Source organism: Carassius auratus, chromosome 16 (genome assembly GCF_003368295.1).
Source record: "Carassius auratus strain Wakin chromosome 16, ASM336829v1, whole genome shotgun sequence".
Lineage (NCBI taxonomy): Eukaryota > Metazoa > Chordata > Actinopteri > Cypriniformes > Cyprinidae > Carassius > Carassius auratus.
In genome coordinates, this window is record NC_039258.1 from 25,589,075 (window position 1) to 25,609,388 (window position 20,314).

Sequence of the window (20,314 nt, forward strand, 5' to 3'; positions counted from 1 at the left end):
TCCATCTCCTCTGATCCACAAACACAACACGATGTGAGCTGACTGAGCAGAGCGAGCACATGCTCCATGCACACACACACAACAGACATTCATCATTAATATACTTACGATTAGGAGTCCTCTCACACACTCATACGCATTGACTTTGCATGCATGCATGCAACCCACCATGAACACCTGCCCAAGACCACATTACCTCATGATCACAGCTGAATGTCAAGAGAGACTGAACCCAGAGGCTCAGTGACTGAGATCCACCACGGACACAATGGCTCTGTTCCAAACACTAGTGAACGTCTCTGCCTACCTTCTAATGATGCCAAATAAGGCTGATTTGAAAACGTTCTTCGCTGGCAGCAATTTAAATATAATCAAAATAATCTTTAGTGAAGTGTGACATAAGGACTTCTTGTAGTCTTTTTCAAGTTTGCTTACACTTTTTACCTCTGATTTTTTTTTTTAACAATATTTATGGTTAAGTAGTGTTATTTTAAATGCAACTTAGATTTGCACAACATATTAAGTTTCACATTATTTTACCTTTAAATTATTTTTGTTTTCTTGTTATATCTTATGATTTATGCTGTATATGGAAACTTAGTCCAATTAAAATGTAAATTAAATGCTGCATTTTCACTTTTTTCTTATGAAAATGCATTACTCACTTGCCTAATGCTACAGTTGATTCGTACACAGCATGTTCCTAAGATAATTACTTGATAAATTCATGCATTGCGCTAAATAGTGTTAAGACTGAACTACCTTTCAGTCTTAACACTAAGGATTCATGCAGTCTATAACAAGGTATCAGGAAGCTGATACAGCTTGTCCATTAATGTCTTTCACCTGTAGGTGAGCATCTCACTATTATTTTGGAGCAGACGACAATCGTGTGTTAACAGACTCAGTCACTTCAAGGTGATTTTCTCGCAGACGATGGGTCGGATTTATCAGTCAGGCCTTTCACATGAACAAATCTACAAATTCTAGGATGGAGTTAGGGTTTATGTCAATCACTGTTTTGTTTTTTTTGGTTTTTGCTTTGGAAACAGACTGACTGACACACTCCGCCCACAGACCTCAGATTACCCATAAGTCTGAGCAAACACACTTTTTACTGCTGTTCTGATGATGACAATGCTGCCGGCAAGAAGGGATCTGAAAAGCATTGCAGAAGCACGGCCTCTTAAAGAGACGATGGTCCGGAAACACTGCGATCCGTGGACCCTCAGTACCGAGCCCGTTCACTCATGCATTCCTACTTACCATGGACCCTCTCTTGTAGCGACTATACCAAGTGCCTGGGGCTGTCTTTGGGCCAACGAGCCATTTTGCTTCTGTAAAATAGGAGACTATTTCAGGAGGACAGAAAGAGGGTCACTCTTACCAGTTTACCACGTTTGTATTCACTGAACCCGACCCTGGAGTCTCCTTCAACCAGAGGTGAGTCTGGCCTGAGAGAGAGAGAGTCAGCTAGAGTCAATACTGCAGACAGACAGACAGACAGGAAGAAACAGGAAGCCTATGGGAATTATTTTGATCTGTTTTTCAGTGTAGTGTCAATCTGCCCAAGGCAGAGGCTTTCACATAAGACATGATCCTGGCAGACAGTTTGCAGGATTAAACCAACAGCCCTGTACTAAAGCGAACTTTCATACTAAAGTCCAATTATCATTATATTAGATATTTATTATATAGAATCATTATATTTTGCTGAGGCAAATGAACAAAATGTCACTTAAAATACTAAAGAAAATTTTGCAAATGAAAAAATATATATATATAATAATTATTTTATTTGTGAATACAAAGAATGTCACCTAAACAGTTTAAAATCCATATAATAATAATATATTATTTTATATATATATATATATATATATATATATACAAAAAAAAGAATATATATACTAAAACTAATGTGTAAAGTGTATATAATTATTTTTTTGCTGGTGAAATATTGTGATATAAAAAGTTAAATAAAATCTGAAAAAGTATTATTACTACTACTACTACTACTATTTTTATATAATAAAATATAATAAAAAATACTCAAATTTACTTAAAACCCCAAAAGTGTTTGAAAAACTTTTTTATTATTATTTATTTCACTCAGAAACTACAAACCATTAAGATAAATTTAGACAATTTATAGATAAGGTTCCATTAATTTTAGTTAACTACTTAGTTAACATGAACTAGCAAGAACAATCTATCTACAGCATTTATTCATCTTAAACATCTTAAATTAATTCATGTTAATTTCAACATTTACTAAAGCACTATTCAAATCAAAGTTGTGATTGTTAACATAAGTTAATGCACTGCGAATTAGCATGAACTAACAATGAATTAACATTAACAAAGATGAATAAATACAGTAATGTATTGTTCATTGTTTGTTCATTTTAATGAATCCATTAACAAATGGAACCTTATTCTAAAGTGTTACCCAAAAAGGTCACTTATAAACCATTTTTAAGGGAATGTTTTTCATCTGGTGTGAAGCGGTGTGTTTGAATGCAAGGGTTGGTTTGATTTTAAAGCTGGCCCTGCTAAATCTATGTGTAAGGTGAGAATAAGCCTGGGGAAGATGTTTGTTGTTGTCTGCATCTGCCGGTATGAAGAGTGAACCTGTAGAGAACTGAAGTTAGTGCTGAGGGTCACCTTCACACCCCCACTGAGTGATTCTCCATCAGTGATGCTTCCGAGACTCATTAAGGCAAATACATCAAATCTGATACACAAACATCATTAAAGAACCATCATTATATTATTTGACTATGTGACATATTGAACAGATATTGTACCGCTATTCCTCTCTGCAATGTTAAGCTGAAACATTTCTCTCTGTATGTTTTTTCGAGGATCCTAGGACTCCTAACTGTGTGTTGAATCTAGTGTGTGTTTGTCTTAATGTTGATATGTGATGTGCTTTGTGTTTCGGAGATCAAAACTGTTTTACCCTAGATCTGGACTTGTGGGAAGGGAAGCTATCCCAAAGTATTTTCCTACATTTCTTACCCCTTCGCTCTTTTTATCAGGGAAGATGCAGCTCTCTCCACCTGCTGTGAAGTTACAGTACACTTTGAAAGAGTCTCTGGAGCAAGCCCTGGTTCGGATCAATCCAGTATTCACCTGAAAACAGAGAAACATCATAAGCTTTATGTACTATGTTTGATATTTTCACACAGGATTCATTTAATACAAGGCTGAAAATCAGGTGGTTTTAATTTTGTGAGTTGGCACTTGACATGCACATGACATATAAGAAAAAAATGAAAGAATCGTGCACACAATTTAGTAATTTGTTCCCTCATTTTAGGTAAATCGTGCACTCTATATAATTAGTGCCGTCGTTCTTGATAAATCGTGCACATGTTTTAATCATTACGTCCTAATAGGTGCTGGTGCTTTATTCATCCTCAGTAAGCTTTGTGAACCGGCAGAATTCAAAACTAAACCCTATTAAAGTGACTCTGTCCATAACATAACATAACATAGCAACAATAGTTTATGAGAATGCATATGTGGACACGAAGTGCAACTAATTATTATTTTGTGTGCATGGTTTACCTAAAGAGAGGGCACAAATTATTATATCGAGCACATGATTTACTTAAAATTAATAAATCGTGCCCACTATTTTTTTTCTCTTGCATTTCATGTGCGGGGCTCCGTACACAATACATGCAATTAGCGCCAACAAAAGAAGATAATAATTTTGAATTATGCATTATGACATATTTTAATAGGGTTGCCAAAGAGGCAGAATAAATATGGTACATTTTTGGAAACCATTACAGAATTTTGGGGAACTTCACAGGAATTTTTTGAACTTCTGGAAAGTTTCCAGAAATTTACCAGAATTTCTTTTTTTGACGTTTTGCAACCTTTTTAATTAATTTTAATGAAATATATATATTTTTTTTATGGGTTTAATTTTATGCTATATCTGCATTGCTATATTTTTTTATAAGCATCATCTCTTTGGGTGCTGCGAGAATGTTTTGGGTAGTTGCTTAGAGTGTTGCAAAGCGGTTAGCAGGCCATTACTACTGTAAACTGCAAAACTCGCCACCCTCAACCCAGACAGCAACATAGTGTTGGCCCAGATCCGGCCCACATCTGGCCCGCATGAAATCCATTGCTGTCTGGGAATGTTACTTGGGTATTGTTAGGCAGTTTCTAAATTGTGTTCTCAACAGCTTCTAGGATGCTTCCAGTGGTCATCGTGGATGTGCAAAATGTGTCACCAAAATGTCTGAATGGTTGCTAGGATGTAGTTTAGTTATTATTTAATAGGTGTTGTGGATGGTTGCTAGGCTTCACATTTTCTGTTTATTTTATTTTTAATTTGCATCATGGGTACCTTATGTTATCTCTTTGTTTTTACTTTGTTTTTATGCTTTGTTTAAAACAGTCATTAACATGCTTGGAAGTGTGTGTGTGTGTGTGTGTGCGTGTGTGTGTGTGTGTGTGTGTGCGTGTGTGTGTGTGTGTGTGAGTGATACACACCATCTGGGAAATCTGGGTGGCACAGCTGCAGGTCTTTGCAGGTGCGGGCGGGGTTACTCTGTGTGCCCAGTGGGTTTTTCATCTGTTCAATCTCCAGTTTGAGAGAGTTCAGAGAGCCGAAGATCTCCTCCATGCCGTCCTCATAGTCTTTGTAGTTGGCGTCTGCAGCGTCATCCATCATCTGGCTGGCATCAATGTTCCTCTTTGCCCGTTTGGGGCTGGAATGCATAGGCAGAGGGTGGATGACATCACCAGGTGGACCCTAGACGAGAAGACATCGTCAATAATCACATAACATGAGCTATTTAGAGCACAGGTTAGTGCTGCTTGCTCATGCTAAAAAATTTGATTTACCATACAAATCTTTGGGTGGTTGTTCTTGAGTGGTTTCTAAGGTGTTGCAAAAGAGGTTTCTAGGCTGTTACCTAATAACTGTGAAATGTGAGTGTAGGTTTTCCATGCAAACCTTGTTACTACAATGTTAGGGTGGCTGCTAGGGTGTTGTTAAACAGTGTCTAAGATGTTCTGAGTGAGTGTTGGGGTTTTTTAGGTGGTTGGTAGGTTGTTGAAAGGATATTTTGTGTGCTTGTTGGGTTGTTGTGATGCAGTGGCTAGCCTGTTACTGTTTAATTGGAAAATGTGTGTGTAGCCCACTAGGACTATTAATATGGTGTTGATAAGCAGTAGCTAAGGCAAGAGATTTAGAGTGTCGCTAGGGTGTTTTAGGGGGTTGCAAGGGGTGTCACTAAATTGTTGGAAGTTTTTAGTATTGCTTGGCCATACAAAATTCAGACAAATACTATGATTTTTACTTGTGGTTGCTGGGGTGGTGTGGGTGGTTGTTAGGGCACTACATTCTCAACGCTTCTAATCGTTCCCTATTTTATGTCTCACTCTATAAATAAAAATCCCCAATAATAATAACTACTGTAATAACCGTATCTAAGATTATCCATCTAAACCATTAGAGCTTTACACTGACATTAAAGGGGTAGTTCACCCGAATATTAAAATGATGTCATTAATGCTTTATGAACGTGCTCACAACAGACCCGGAAGAGAAGATAATGCTAAATAAAGTTGTAGTTTTTGCTATTTTTGGACCCAAATGCATTTTCGTTGCTCCAAAATATTGTAACTGACCCATTTGATGTCACATGGACTACTTTAATGATGTTTTTCTTGCCTTTCTGGACATGGACAGTATACCGTACACACAGCTTCAATGGAGGGACTGAGAGCTCTCGGACTAAAAATATCTTAAACTGTGTTCTGAAGATGAACGGAGGTCTTAAGTGTTTGGAACGACACAAGAGTGAGTCATTAATGACATCATTTTCATTTTTGGGTGAACTAACCCTTTAACTGAACACTGGCATTTCTATCAATGTCCTGAAGTGAGTCACTCGTTGTGTGGAAACAGTCTGTAGATGTGAAATGTCAGGTTTTCTCAAGGAAGTAATATGCACTGGATCTCTCCGAGGAAGCTTAACAGATTCGCTTTACACCTCGACTATACTTACGTAACATCTACTGCAGACTCATCTGTTTAATATGCGCTCATCTCACAGAGGAACAACTCATTTGTGTCTTTAGTTTTGCTTTGTTTCATAGTTTGGTTTAGTGCAGTTACGTACTGGAGGTCCAGGAGCTCCCGGCTGTCCAGCTTCTCCCTTTGGCCCAGTCTGACCCTACACACACAGAACCACAAGAAAGTTTAGGCAAATCAGAGCTAATTAAAGATGATTAATGAATCTGCTAATTAAAATACTTATTAAATTAACAAGAATGATTTTAGATAAGAACATGACTAACTTACAGATGATCCTTTAGCACCTTTAGGACCAGGAGGACCCTGAACAGAAGTGAAACATACATATGAATCACAATAATAAATTATATTGATATATAATCTCTATAGTTAGAAGCAAAAAGATGGAGAAACGTTTTAAAGTTTTCTCTCTCTTTTTTTTTTTTTTTTTTTTTTTAGAAAACCATATTACAGAAACCAAAATACTGATTTAAAGTATCCAAAGAACTCAAGAACCTTATACAGGCAATAAAGAAAAAAATCTTTGGTGCACCAAAAAAGAACTTTTATTTTTCAAAGTGTACATAATAAAGCATTTTTTTTTAAAAAACATCAGAAAATATACCGGGAGACCAGGAGGTCCAATGGGTCCGATAGGTCCAGCGGGTCCTGAAATACCCTGTAGAGAAATACTTATTGAATACATGAAATTTAGCTAGTTTATACTGGTTTTATTGCTGTATGTGTGAGAACATGTTCCATACAGTGTCTCCTTTAAGTCCTGCAGTTCCCTGTGGACCCGGCAGCCCTCTGTCTCCCTTCTCTCCCTGTTCTCCTGGAGGTCCGATGAGTCCAATGAGACCGGGATGACCCTGAAACGAGCCGCTTGATTACTAAACTCATCAGTACTGAACATACTCCTTCATAATCAGTAGTTCAGTTAATGTACTGGACATTACCACAACTGTGCTCCAAACACTAGTGAGTCACCTACCAATGAATAAAGATTATCAAAGATGGATTTGTTTCTCTCACCTTTTCACCTTTAATCCCAGTTTCTCCCTTCAGTCCAGGCAGTCCAGGAGGACCCTGAAAGAGAGAAAGATAAGAAGAGCGAGGACTGTAGATTGTCATTTAATATTATAATGAACTCATTCTCAGAGGAATGTGATGTCGGTACCATCGGTCCAGGAGGTCCATCGGGTCCAGTGGCACCGGGCAGTCCTTGTTCTCCCTACATCAGGACCAAACAGATCCATTTATTAACACATAATCACTGCCTTAGACAGAACTGTATATGAGATCTGGTGCTATATTCTTGTGGTTGAAAGAGGGATTTTTTTACTCCATTTCAAGCAAATTAAAAAATATATATTTTTATATTATTATGAATGAGATACACAAAGGTTTTCCCACTGTGACATTATTTGTAGAGGCAGGGGCCATTGTTTTTAAAGCAGCATGAATAAAAATAACTTACAAACTTATAAAAAAAAAATGTAAGGTGTGTGTGTGTGTGTATTATATATATATATATATATATATATATATATATATATATATATATATATATATATATGTAAAATTTTTGCCACCATAAAGACATATTTTGGAACATAAATATCAATGCTATTTTATTGTATTTTTTAAATTAGGTTTTAATCATATACTACACAGTTTATATAAATATATATATATATATATTTTTTTTTTTTTTTTTTTTTTGCATTGCATTGCATTGCATTGCATTGCATTGCGAAAAATTGGTTTTGTTTTTGTTATTTTCACTTTTTAAATATCAAATGTACAGGTTTGATTTCATTACTTGCATGTATATGTATAATACTGTATACACACACACATTTTGTATAGAGAGAGATTTTGAATTTAGGACCTAATGAGCTGTGTATGGCTGTCAGGCTGGTCCAGTATCACTCACCACTGGTCCAGGCATCCCTCTCAGACCCTCAGACCCAGGTTTTCCAGGGCTTCCCTGAGGACCAACTGGACCTGTCTTACCAGGTGGACCCAGGAGACCAGATTCCCCCTGATTCAGACACACACATAACCATTGAAACCGTTGCTGTAATGGAAATATTGCTCCAGTGCATGATTGTGTGAGCGTCTGCATATTACCTTAGCACCCTTCTCCCCCTGTCTTCCTTCAGGTCCAGCAGGTCCAGGAGGTCCCTGAAGAGAAAGAATGAAAATTGAGAGCCTTATATAGGTATTTTTAGTTTAATCCTATTCATATTAATAAAATATGTAAATATATATTATAAATAAATATTTTTGGCTGCTAATTGTAATTTTCTTTTAATGCAAACGATATAATCATTGCTCACTCTCTTTCCTGGAGGACCAGTGGGGCCAGTTTCACCAGTAGGTCCAGGGGATCCCTGAGAGAAACAAATAAACAACATTATAAAAGCAGCAAATATTATAAAACACACACACGTATGCATGCAGCCAACAACGGAGATGTCAAATGGTTTTGTTTAATCATACTCACCGGCTGACCAGGCTCTCCATCATCACCCTTATCTCCAGAAGCACCATCCAAACCCTGTAGAGCAAGAAAAATAACCTTAAACAACCTGAACATATATGTGCAATAACTACATTTGCACATTAATAATACTTGCATGTGGACCAGGCTCTCCAGGAGGACCAGGATCACCAGGGAAACCACTTGGACCCTAAAAATCAAACCAAAACATTGTAGCGTTTCTGTAGTTGACCAAAAACATGGAATCTGCATGATCTCATAAGTATAAAGAGAAGGGTATTAGCATGCAGAACCTAAAATACACTCAATAAACATTGAAGCATATCTTAATTTAATATGTGTGTTTTTGTTTTCTTGTAATCATTTGAATTAGATTTTTTTTTTTAACTATATACACTTTTTGGCCCACAGCCCTCAATCAAGATTAATATTTTGCCCTTCATATTATGCAAGGCCAGTTTATTTATATAGCACATTCATACAAAACGGTTATTCAAACTTAAAAATTCAAAGGATTAATAATAAAATCACAACGGATGCATAAGAAATAAAAATAACATGCATGTGAAAAACAATAAAGCAAAGAATTAAATTTATTACAAAATTAATTTAAAATGTATTAAAATATTTTTAAAAAAATTATCAAAAAGAAAAGAAAAAAAAGGGTAGAAAAATAAGATACAGTGCAATATTAAAAAGGTTTGGGCACCTCTGTTCCACAGAATATAGAAAATGATATGCTATTTTGCATATCATATGTAAAAAAATATATATATATATTTTGTTCAAAATCTTAATTCTGTATTATTCTGTCTAATTAAAAATAAATGCATACATAAAACAACTAAGGTAAATTACGCTTCATACTGGTATAGTATGACATATCACTTTTTGAAATATCAAACACAGGTTTGCTAAAGACTACATTTAACAGTGTTATTAAATTATTAGTGTTTTTAAAGAATAACCTTGAGTGAGCATTGGATGACCGCAAAGGAAATTGAAAGGTTAAACATGGTTCTTCTATTGCATTTCTGCAAGAACCTCCGTTTTTAAGCTTTTTTTTTTAACAGTATATCTCTCAGACACCAAATAGAGCAGTAATGATAAGAACGTACAGGACTTCCTTTAGGACCATCGTCTCCTGGTGGTCCTTTTGGTCCAGGGGGACCAGCAGAACCAGCAGGTCCGGCTTCTCCCTTTTCACCTCGCTCTCCCCTTGGACCCTAAAACACACACACACACACACACACACACGAGATATGAGATATGTCTGTTGTAGCAGTGAAGTTTTGCATGTGTAAGTTAGTTTTTTTGCCGTACTGAAGGGCCGACGTCTCCTTGCAGACCTGGTTCTCCTGGTTCACCGGCGTCTCCCTAGAGAAGAACAGAGAGAGACGTAAGCCACTTTTTTTCTCCTCAGCACTGCAGAGATTTCGTCCACTAGACAGAAGAGCACGTCAGCATCATTATTCACTGTCTCGTCAGCAAATCTGCTTTCCTCTGCAGAACAACACATTCTAGCATGAAAATCTGCACAACGTCCATATTCAGACAAACAAACGTCCTTGATGATGACCAGTCCCATCAGACGTCAGATGAGAGTGGAAATCATTAAACTGTACAGAAGAGGATTAGGACCAAGCAATAAAAATAATAAAACCATCTCGAGATTAAAGTCATTGTAATGCCAAATTAAACTCAATTGTTTTATGCTATTAATGTATTTTAGACTTTTACAGTGTTAATAAATTATTAGTGCTTTAAAAGAATAACTTTGTGATGACAAAGGTAATCTAAAAGGTAAAACTAACCTTAGATAACACAATTAAATATCCCGATTTGCATGAACCCACTTTTCACAAAAACAAACGTGTATGTGTGTGTGTGTATGCGTGTGTGTGTGTGTCAGACTGAGGTATCTCTCTCTCTGTCTCTCTGTAGTGGGATAAGAGGTCTGTCAGAGTGAAGTGCTGAGGTAAATCTTCCAGACTAACAGCAAACAGCCTCGTCTCCAGGTCTCATTCTATCATCTTTATCCTCCCCTCGTCTGTGTTTTTCTGGGACATTTCTCTGGGTGAAACTCCTCTCTAAGCAGAACTGAAACGGGTCCCTGGTTTGGTGGGAGAACACTAGTGCTGAAGAGCCGTGTTAAATAATATCGACAGCGGCCAGGGCTGAGGTGATGGAGCGCAGTCATGCGAACACACGGCCTGTTCGCTCTGCTGAGACATACACAAAATACAGACCCTCACACACACACACACACACACACACACACAGACCTCAAGATCACTGCACTGAAGGTCAAGCACAGCGCAGTGAAGCTCAAACCAAAGCATCAGAGACACCGTGTTACACTTTTTGAGGATGGAGGAATTTTGACATTTTGAAGAATGGCTTATTTACAGTCCACACATTAATCTGAAAAATATTTAATTCACAAAAACACACACAGACACACAGCCAGACACATATACAGCTTTAACTCTAGAGAGAAGCTACAGGAAATCCTCAGTCACGAGAGACACAGATCATGAACTGACTGAGCACACACACACACACACACACACAAACACACACACACTACTGGCGTATTCTCCCTCAGATCAATAAGGACGCTGGTTTCTAATTTAAATAAGATGTTAATGTTTTGTAAACCTTTTCTCCCACGGCTCCTGGGTTGCCAATTCCTCCTGGAGGTCCCTGTGGTCCATCGGCTCCTGGGGGTCCGGAGGGGCCTCTGGGGCCAGGAGGGCCTGGTGGACCCTGAGAGAAGAGTCAAGAGAATACAAAAAAGAAAACTCAGTTTCTATTTAAGAACATTTACATTTGACCAAACTGACTGTAAAGATGTAGAACTGTACCATCTGACCGACGTCACCGGTCTCTCCCTTCTCACCGGGGGGTCCAGGCAAACCCTGCACACACACACACACACACACACTACCAGTTAAAACCAACTGCAACTCATATTATCCGGTCAAATCCTGCCCAAACTACATAAACAACATTTACAGTTCACATTAAATGCCATTTTGCAGTCCCTTTTTCTTCCACAGTCTGTCATACTTCCAAGGCAAGACTTGGTTTTATCCATCTGGAACAAATTTGATGATGAATTGAAAAATGTATTATATTATGGTGCAATAATTGTTTCAGATGGTGATATCACGGTACAGTACGTAATACTAAAACTGAAAAAGAAAAAGTCACAAAAAAATATATATATAAAAAAGTTTTAAACTTTTTTTTTTTTATCAGCCACATTAGTTTAACTTAAATATCTAAAAATAAACTGAAATTAAAATTAATAAAACTATATATACATTAAAACAATTATAAAAAGGACAAAAACAACAAAATTACAAAAACTTTAATTAATATAAAAGGTTAAAAAGTAAGAATGAAATCATTTCATTTATAAATTCAATTATAAATAAAAACTACTGTATAATAGTACATCTAATATACTAAATATATATATATATAAATTATATATATATAAATTATTTTTTTTTATAGAAAATAATTTAGTTTTTTTTTATTATAATTTTTTTAATACAATTTTAAATGAATTAAAATATACACAAGTGGTAAATGTTAGGATAAAATCAATTTCATTAATAAATAAAATGAATTAATACAAATTAATAAAGCTATAAAAGTACATCAAAGATACTAAAATAATGTTTTAAATGTTGAAGTTGTAACCTGAAGGCCGACGGGTCCGGGTGGTCCTGGGAAGCCTCGTGCGCCCTCATCTCCCTTCTGTCCAAACAGACCCTGCTGACCTCTGGGACCTGGCTCTCCATCAGCACCCTGCAGGGAGGAAGTGACATCACTAGCACCACTTACACGCCACATGAGAAACGGCTGATTTCAGTATACTTACAGCTGGACCCGGCTGACCCGGAGGACCTTGGCTACCGACGGGACCTGGAGGACCCTGAAGAACGGCAGAAAGACAAAAATATGAGACAACATCTATATTCATAACCGCGCAGTGGTAATAACAGAATGAATAATCGCCATGGGAGAATGACACGAACAGACAAATGCAAACAGGACTCATTGAATAAATCATGTTTTTGGACTGAAGTGAGATGAAATGTAAAGAGTACATTCAGAGTGACCCACCTGCTCGCCCTTGTCACCTTTGCTTCCCTTCTGTCCCGGCTCTCCAAGCTCACCCTGTCACAATAACACAGCATTTACATATGCAAATAGGTAATAACTAAAATAATATCTAGAAAATATCTGAAAAGGTCACATGATACCATAATACAAATTATACAAATTCAGTATGTTTCTCAGAGTTTCTGGGTGGAAAAAAAACTGCTGCTAAGTAAGGCTGCATTTATTTGCTAAAAAAAATACAACATAATTAAATTGTCAAAATATCACAATTTCAAATAACTGTTTTCTATTGTTTCTATATGTTCATATCATAAAATAATAAATGTCTTACTACCATTTCTGATCAATTGAATGCATCCTTTCAGAATAAAAGTATAAATGATTTAGTACAAAAAAAAATCAAAATGTATTTATATTCATATGGTTTTTACATGAAACTCCAAGGAAAATCAAATAACACAAAGAGACAAATAACATTATATTAACATAGTAAAAACATGGTATTTCCAGGGCAATTAATAACACTCTGTTATTCTTTTTAGTCTGTTTTTGTTGGTGAAGTCAGTTATTAGAAAACTAACATTGTTATTTATTCCTCTGACTTTATTTCCCAGAAGGCTTTGCACCTGTCACACATGGCAGAGCTGACACACATATCCTTAAAATATCGCTCACACCTTAAAACTGCCAATGCTAACACATGTTGGTGTCACACACACCTCAGATCTGTGTATGAGTGAAGGTGTGTGTGACTGTCACGGTGATGTCATTTCCCTGACACTTTCACGTAAGTGTTAAATTAGATCATTTCCATCAAGGCAAACTGCATATTTGATTCGCTGCACTGTAATATCACTTATATATCAGCATCACACATATTTCTCATTCGAATGTGACATTGCTAAGTTGCTGTTCCACAGGTTTGATACTCTAATATACACAAACAAAGAAAACACCTGGTATTCACTTTTCTTGAAAAGGAACTAAATTTAATAACATGCTAACATTGGATAAATTATGAGTTTAATCGTGATTTAATATTAAAATAAAATTTAAAAGTCTAGCATTTATAGTATTTGTCAAATGTTTGGAAAAATCTAGATTTTAAAATGTTTTAATGAAGTTCATGTGACTGAAGACTGGAGTAATGATGCTGAAAATTCAACTTTGCATCACAGTAATAAATTACAATTTACAATGTATTCAATTTGAAAGCATTTATTTTAAAATGTAATAATATTTCACAATATTATTGTTTTTGCTGTATTTTTGAGCACATAAATGCAGCCTTGACTTCATTAATGTATACCGTATTAGCAAAGCTTCATATAATTTTTTTTTATTTGCCCATGCACTGAGCAAATATCGAACCATCCGTCCATCCCTCTAGAGAAAACATTGATCAGACAGCTGAGTGGTTTTGTTCTTTGTGTGTGATTTGGCTTTCACTTCTCTTCATCCTGATCTAATCATCAATCAAATTCAAATTCATGCATTTAGCAGATGCTTTTATCCAAAGCGACTTACAGTGCATTCAGGCTAACATTTTTTTACCTAACATGTGTTCCCTGGGAATCGAACCCACAACCTTGTGCTCTTTACACAATGCTCTACCACTTGAGCCACAGGAACATTCACTAAACCCACCAGATTCAACCATGATCGCCAACTACATCCCATTTCTCTGTCCTTAATTCATTCATGTCACTTCTCAAACCACTTCTTTTTCTTCTGTACCTTATCACCATCCTCTCCCGGGGATCCGATGGGTCCGGCCGGGCCTGGAAGTCCCACAGGTCCCTGAATACCATCTCTACCGGCTGGGCCTTGAGGTCCTTTCTCGCCCTAATATGAGAGGTTGTAGTTGGATATTGAATCATATGGAGCTAAACAAGGATCAGAAATGAAGATGGAGCATATTTGAGGAAGTACTCACAGGTCCACCTTTCTCTCCAGCGGGGCCCGGGGGTCCTTGAGGTCCGGGTCGACCCGGGAGGCCCGTAGGTCCAGCTGGGCCAGCAGCACCACGCTCACCAGGAGAGCCCTATGAATATGCAAATATGAAATTTCATCACTGAATTAGTTACAACAACTGCCATTTGCTTCTGAGCACTTAATGATCTGTTTGATTAATTATGCATTTGTTCTTGAAAGAAATCGTACGGAGGTGTTGACAGCTGGCATGCATTTATGATTTGTAATGCAGAAATAAATGCTGTGTTTTCAATTTATTGATTATATAACTATGCATATTGCGATATTATATAAAATATCAGTAAATCTGAATATACATAATCCTGGTGTGAAGTCTGCATGAAAAGAGAGAGAAAAGATGAATAGATCAACCTTCTGATCATCTTTAATCATCCATAATTTATACATATGCACTAGTCCAACATTTGGACACAACTACTTATTGACTTTTTTTATTACAATTGTATTTTATTAGTAAATATAAAAATATATTTATGATCATATCTAAAAAGAATTATACAATATTTATTCTAAATATTAATATTTGAGCATCTTCTTTCAACCAACCTCATTAAAACACTGTTTAAGATGTTCACATGTAAGCTGCCAATCAAAAATGTAAGGTTAGTAAGATTTTGTAATGTTTTTGAAAGAAGATATTGCTCACTATGCTTTAATTATTTGATCAGAATACAGTAAGAACAGTAATTTTTCTATCATAATACATTTCTTTAACAATTCTTTGATTAACAGAAAGTTCAAAAAGCAATGATTATTTGAAATAGTAATCTTTTGCAACATTACAAATGTCTCTGCTGTCACTTTTGATGTATTTAATGCATCCTTATTATTGCAAAAGTATTACCTCAAACTTTTGAATGGCAGTATGTTGAACACTTGATGATGCTTTTTCTGCACTATTCATGAATTAAATAGTATACAAAACTAATTTCTATTATTCCTACACATAAATAAACATGCATTCAATCTGGTTCTGTAGATATACGGTAAATCATCCATGTCATACAAACACTGTACTCACTGAAAACCCAGTGCGTGGAGTAAAAGGATAAAAGAGAAAGAGAAAACAAGGTAAACAAGCGAAAAACAAAGCAGTTGGAGAAAGGTAAGATAGATAGGCAAATAGAGAGAGCATGTCTACTTACAGCGGGTCCAGGTGGCCCTGGAGGTCCTTCATTCCCTTTCAAACCTGCTGATCCCTGCAGAGAGACACATAAAACTGCTGAACCTACACAAACACATCCTTGTGGGGCTGCACGACACGTTTGATGGGTAGAGGTGACACGGGGATGTAATATTCATACTGAACAACTAACTAAAAAGTTCAAAGCATGAAAAGAGAGATGCTCGCCTGTGTAGATTTTACAGGCAAGTAACATAAAGTCGAATAATTGTGGTTAGGCATGTTTCATTGGTGAGACTCACCACAGGTCCTGGTAAGCCCCTCTCGCCTGGGAACCCTCTGAGTCCTGGAGGTCCATCTTTACCTGTGGGTCCTGCAGGACCTGGATCTCCCTATAAAGACCAGATATAATGTAAACCGGTTTTGAGCAATACTGGATTTGGATCTGTGTATATGTAAGTTTATTGTGTGTAAATGTGTACGGCCTGAATTTGTTTGCACCTTTGCTCCCTCTTTCCCAGCAGCTCCGGGTAGACCCTGTTCACCGGGTGGTCCTGGGGGTCCAGGGTGGCCCCGCTCTCCCATTGGTCCTGTCTCACCTGTTGGTCCCTGAACAGAAAGAGAGATGGATTATGGGTAAAGTAGTTGATGCTTCGGGTCGACAGTGAATCAATTCAATTGACGACACCTAATGAATTAATTCTAAAGAGATTTGCAGATTCACCTTAAAGAAAACAAGTTTTCCACAAGATTTATGAATTCATATTGATTCTTGAAGAATGTTTTAATAATTCAAATTATAACATCTTAAATCTAAATGAAAATGAGCTATGGTTTTTAATGCAAAAATACATATGAATGTATAATGTATATCTTATATCAGTAAAATCTGAAAATCTGAAAATGCTGGTGTAAATAATAATGAATATAAAAATGTATATTTATTTGTTAATATTGTAGTGTGGTAGATGAATCTTTGGGTTGGCAGTGCACTGAATCTAAGTGATGATTCGTCAGTGAATCAATTCAATTCAATTTCGATTTGCAGTACGATTTAATTCACTTCAGCAAAGCAATTTGCAGAGTTTGCACATGATTAATTTATTGACATTGCTACTTCAACAAAATATGATTAATTCCAATGATAAAACTAAATCTTGAGCAAAACAAGATGATTTGTTGTTATGAAGTCATATTTAAAAGTCAATTTTTAATCAATGCATCTGAAACACAATGCACGGTTGTACTCCTAGCTCTTGCATAGTTCAAAAGTGTGATTGCACGGTATAACCAATGAAAGCGAACAAAAATCCTGGAAAACATTACTAAAGATCCAACAGGTGTTTCAAAAAAGATCAGTGGATATGCAAATTATGCAACATGAAGAACGAAACAGAAAAAAGGAAATCAGATTATATGCATCCATTTGCATGGCAGAGCATGTGTACATCCATATGTGTGTGCGTGGCACTGGTGAAACCTGTGCCCACTTCAACATTTGCATAAAAAGTAGAATTTCATGATTGCCTATGAATAATTTATTACCCAGTCAGCTCCAACATCTAACCGCATAAACAAAGGCATGTCAGGAGACAAAGCACAGACAGGCCAACGAACGGCCCATATGTGACCTAATGAAGCCATTGTGATTCCCCGGTGACAACCTTAAGACACCTTTAAGATAATCTAATGAGCGAGTGATGGCTGGTGACAGCCTCATGAATATGTAGCACATGTCTCTGGCCTCTGTCTGTGGTACCCATGCTGGAAAACAGATGGGTGTGAGGGGCATGCTGCGAAATGCTTTATAATGTTTTATTCTTCTGCAGAAGGTACAGTAGATGCAGCCTAGCGATGCAGTCCTTTTATTTTATTATTTTCATGCTTCATGTTTTTCATATTTGTGCTATTGTTATGTCATTAAGTCATTTTAATCATTCATCTTAAACGTTTATTTCAGATCTTTTATTTCCAGGCAACATTTCTATTTTTTTTTTCTTTTCTTTTTTTTTTTACATCTAATATTTATATTTAATTTCATTTCAACTTAATTTGAATTCCAGAAAATTTTTATAGTTTTAATTAACAATAACAACACTGTCCCTAGTTGTAGTAATTTTTAATTAAAATGTTTTTAGTTTAGTTATTTCATTTCAAAGCTACATTTTGAATATATTTCATCCCAGAATTGTATTTAAATTAAAAAAAAAAAAAAAAAAAAAAAATAATATATATATATATATATATATATATATATATATATATATATATATATATATATATATAAATATAGATAAATAGATAAATAGATGGATAGATAAATAGATATATGCATATATATTTAGCATAAAGAAAATTAGTTTTTTGAATATTTATTGTGCATTGTTTTATTATTCTTCATGCCATTCTTTTATTATTATACAAAAAAACAGCAACAACTAATTAATACTATAAATACTAATAAACGTTTTAGTGGAGATTAAAATGGAGATTCAAATTAGAAAAGAAAAAAAACTCTTCATATTAATTTCATTTTTCTTGATATTCAGATATCCTTTATTAATTTCCTTAAGATGGATATAGATAGATTTTTCGAACCGATTTTAATGGAATCTTATTAAAGGCATTATTTATTGTGTAATTCTAGAATCATTTAGAAAGTTTGAACTGCAGGATTCTATGTTCCACTTACCTGAGGTCCGACTACACCTGGGGGTCCGGGAGGTCCGGTTTTTCCTTGGAAACCCTGTCAGAAAAAAAATAGAAGAGTTTATTGCCATAAGTATGTGAATGAAAGTGTGTGTGTGGTCTCATCAGACGCCACTCACAGTCTCTCCTCTCTGGCCAGGGTGTCCGGGCAGCCCGTCCTTTCCGGCAGGACCCTGAAAATAAGAGAGAGGGTGAGAATCAGGACGGGTGACTGGATGAAAGAAAGATTTCTACAGTAATTACTACAGTATTAACGTCACTTTACCGGTGGACCCTTAGGGCCAGGAAATCCAGTAGGTCCCGCTGCACCTAACGGACCCTGTAAGGCAGAAAATAGAGTGTTCTGTCTCTCTGAAGCAATAATCGATACTTTGGAAGGATTCAATTATTATTTATACTGTACCCGTTCACCGGGTGGTCCTGGGGGGCCGTCGCTTCCTGAGTTGCCCTGTGAAGGTGGAAATGAGAAAAGGCAAATTAAACAGAACGTTTTAATATTTCAGAATGTTTGTATAAATGTCCACGCAAAAGGGATTAATTATTAATAATATAAAACTTATGCTTATTGCCTGAAGTAATGAGTGACTGATAAGTAGATTTGGTCAAATCCCTGTTGCATTTGAATTGGTTCCAGCTGAGCCGTGGAGAAAAACCTTGCGTTTTGAAATGTAATAGGAGCACCGTTTGCCCTTGTCAACACGTTTAGCTTTCATAGCACACAAATGATGAAAGAGGTTTAAGATTTCCTGAAGCCTGAGATGTTTTCTTTCAGTCGGTCAGGGGGTGGGGTGCTTTTCCTAATTGAATTTTTATGTGCAAACACTTGTTTTATGCATGCAAAATACGAGTTTCTTTGTGTTTTTACATTTGGATGTTATATTATTTATTTACTAAGGCAGAAGACCCCTGAACAGGGCTGTGCCTCAATACATCATCATCTCATTTAATTATAGAATTTCACGAATACGAAACAGAGGAGTAAAGGGATAGCCTTACCTTTGGTCCTGCTTTCCCAGTGGGTCCCCTCGGCCCTCGTTCACCACGGGGTCCCTAAAGAAAAGATCACATGACGTGTGAGAAAGCATTGAGTGAAAAAAGTCCTAAACTGATCACAAGAGGGTACGTATTGTTTGTTTTTGTCCTATCTTTGTTGTCTTACCGTAGGTCCTCTCTGTCCTCGGGGTCCCGGCTTCCCTGCTGTCCCCTGATTGTGAGAGTGAACAATATATGAAATAATAAAAAATAAAACATTTTATATCAGTCAGTTCCCTATTATTACTTTTTCTTATTTTATTTTTAAAAGATACTATGTTATAATAAATAAATTTTAACAAAATAAATATTACAATAATTAAACTGTGCATTTTGTGAATAAATATGAATATATTTTTTAAAGAAGTTCTAATAAAACAAATATATACATACATACATACATATATGCATTTAAATATGTATATATATATATATATATATATATATATATATATATATATATAAAAATTAACAATAATATATAATTATTATACTACATCGTATGAACAATTATTAATTTAATACTATTTTTGTTTTAACAATGACATTTATTATTGAATTTCAGAAGTAGAGGTAACTAAGTAAATGTAAGCTTTTCAATTCTCACGCTTCACTTACTGTTCAAATGCTCTTTTTAGCAAATTCAGTTATTAAAAAGATCATTAATTGTGTCATTTCAACAAAAACATAAGAACTCATTCTTTCAGGCTGGAAGAACATTGTGATTTAATTGGATTATCTGTAGATTATATTAGCA

At 35.8% G+C, this 20,314-nt stretch overlaps 1 pseudogene; it reads right to left on the minus strand.

Annotated features, from left to right (window-relative positions):
- Positions 1-2,887: 2,887 nt before the first annotated feature.
- The window catches only part of LOC113116602 (collagen alpha-1(V) chain-like), a 42,483-nt pseudogene continuing 25,056 nt past the window's right edge, over positions 2,888-20,314 (minus strand).